This window comes from Clupea harengus, chromosome 16, assembly GCF_900700415.2.
Source record: "Clupea harengus chromosome 16, Ch_v2.0.2, whole genome shotgun sequence".
Lineage (NCBI taxonomy): Eukaryota > Metazoa > Chordata > Actinopteri > Clupeiformes > Clupeidae > Clupea > Clupea harengus.
The window spans coordinates 18,481,435-18,483,934 of NC_045167.1; the positions used below are offsets into that span (position 1 = coordinate 18,481,435).

Here is a 2,500-nt window from a genome sequence, read left to right on the forward strand (position 1 = left end):
CCCCCACACACACACACACACACACACACACACACACACACTCACATATCTGTGCATGTATGTGCACATGTCTGTGTGTGTCGTGTATGTGTGTTTGGTGTGGAGAAAATCACTGGGGATGGCTAAACTGCAGTGCACTCACAGAGAAGCTCCATTTTCACAGGGCACTCTGTTTTCCCTGCAGTATCCTCTCCTCAGCAACCATGGAATACACAGCTACACTCACACATGCACTCCCATACTCGCTCATACACACAGAGTCAGGAACACACACAATCACACAATCGTTCCCTTTTTTCCCCCAAATGTGCCTCTAAAGTGAAGGCCACAAAGGTTAGAGGCAGGTGGAGGGATGGTGGATGGAGAAAGAAAGAAAGAAAAAAAGAAAGAAAGAAAAAGATGTTCTTGTCATTTGCCACTGCAAGGGAGGGGTGGGGAGGGGGGGGGTTGGGGTATAGCAGAGATGTCAGCATCTGGAGGTGATTGTTCACTGTGGGGGGGGGGCAACATCAACGCTGCCCCAGTAGTCTGAGTTGCCTTCCAAATCAATTGCCGAGTCAATTTTCCGCCCGACTGCTTCAGAGGTGTGCCGGGATCTGGCCGGGCCGCGGGACCGTGGCGGGGGAGGACGATTTGGACGGTGCCTCTGTCTGTTCCCCACATCCACAAACCCCCCGCACCCCTCCACCCCCTTTACTCCACCAACAAACTCCCTACCGCCCACACACCCAGCCAAACAGAGCTCTGCTTCAGCTCCCCTGTCACAGCACAGCACGGCACGCTCTCCAGATAGCAGGCAGGCGACTCCGGGCCGGATCAGGGCCGGATCAGAGCCAGATCCCCACTCTGCCACCCTGTCTCCCTTTATCTGTCACACATATGCTGCCGCCGTCCTCTGGTGTCTGGTCTCACGTGTCCTTTCCACGGTGGCTGTTTGTCGGCTCTTTGTCTTTGTCTGTCCCTCCGGTCTTTCATTTCAGAGTTGCCAACTTTCAAGGCTGTCTTAGCATGAGAATCGGTGAGATAGTGTTTTTTTGGCATAAGATTCCTTTTTTTTCATGCTAGCGTGAGACGTGACATAAAAGCATCTGTCTCGAATTGGCATCCCTGGAATACGGTCTTCCTACCTTCCAATTTCCTGTCAATTTCTCTGCCTCTGCCTCTCCTCTTCTGGGAGATAGAGATGACATATAGATGAGCAAAACAGAGAAAATGTATTTCTGCTCCATCTATCTATCCCCTATACCTGTACCTTCTGTCCTCAATCTGATTGGTTTATCTCTCCATCATCTCCTTCCCTACACCTCTTTCCTGCGTCCCTGTTAGGCGGGGATCACACTGTCCTCAGTAGTACCGGAAGATTCTCTATCGTTTGCTATAGTTTGGCTGCGCAACGGTTGACAGCGCTAGCGCTACGCTAGTGACGTGGGAGCAGAGCGTTGATTCCAGCTAAACTTGGTTTCAACTTCCGGAGCGTAACGCGATAGTCATCAGTGTCAGTTTAATGCATCCTTGGAACATTTCAGGCATTCTGACAAATCAAAGCAGTACGATTCATCATAGGGCCAGGACATTTCTTTCCGTCGTACAGAAAGTAGTACTTCACATCACTCAGCAACGAGCTTTGTTTAAACCAATAGAATTATTATGGTCTGAGCATTGTGTTAGGCTTTGCTTCGTAATTTGTAACGTGACCCCCACTTTAGAGTATCAATGTATGTGTGTGTCTCGTATTTGTTTTGTTTTCTCCCCAATCTTCCTCTCCCTCATTCGTTCTCGTCTGTCCTCGTATGACTTCCTCATCTCCTCTGTGCTCCCCTTCTTTGTTTCTTTGCTTCTTTGTTGAAGCAGATACTCCCGAAGTGAAGTTTTTTTTGGGGGGGGATATAGTAGCAATCGTTTTTTGGCTCTGCCGAAACTCCCAGTTCAGCTCCATCAGCACTTTCCTGCCCAGATGCTGTAGCCCACACTGCAGTGGTGTGTTTGGGGACTGAGAGCCAGCCAACCAGGCAGCCCGCCCGCCCGCCCTCCCTCCCTCCCGCCCGCCCGCCCTGCTCTCCACACTCTTCTCTCTTCCCCATCCCACTGATCTGGGTCCTGCATCAGCCCTGCCTCAGTGCTGCAGTGGTCTGCCACTCACACACACTCACACACGTACACACACACGCACAGGCGCACACACACACTCACACACTCACACACATACACACACACATACACACACAAACACACTCACACACACATACACACTCACACACACATACAGTACACACTCACACACTCACACACATACACGCACACATACACACACAAACACACTCACACACACATACACACTCACACACACATACAGTACATACTCACACACACACATACACACACACACACACACACACACACACACACTCACACACACATACAAACACACACACACACTTACTCACACAGACTTACACACAAACATGCACATCACATTCTTTATATAGATGCATGGTTGAAA

At 50.1% G+C, this 2,500-nt stretch overlaps 1 protein-coding gene across 3 annotated transcripts in view; it reads left to right on the top strand.

Moving 5' to 3' along the window:
- The window catches only part of nav3 (neuron navigator 3), a 165,691-nt gene that overhangs the window by 84,599 nt on the left and 78,592 nt on the right, over positions 1-2,500 (top strand). The window lies entirely within an intron of this gene.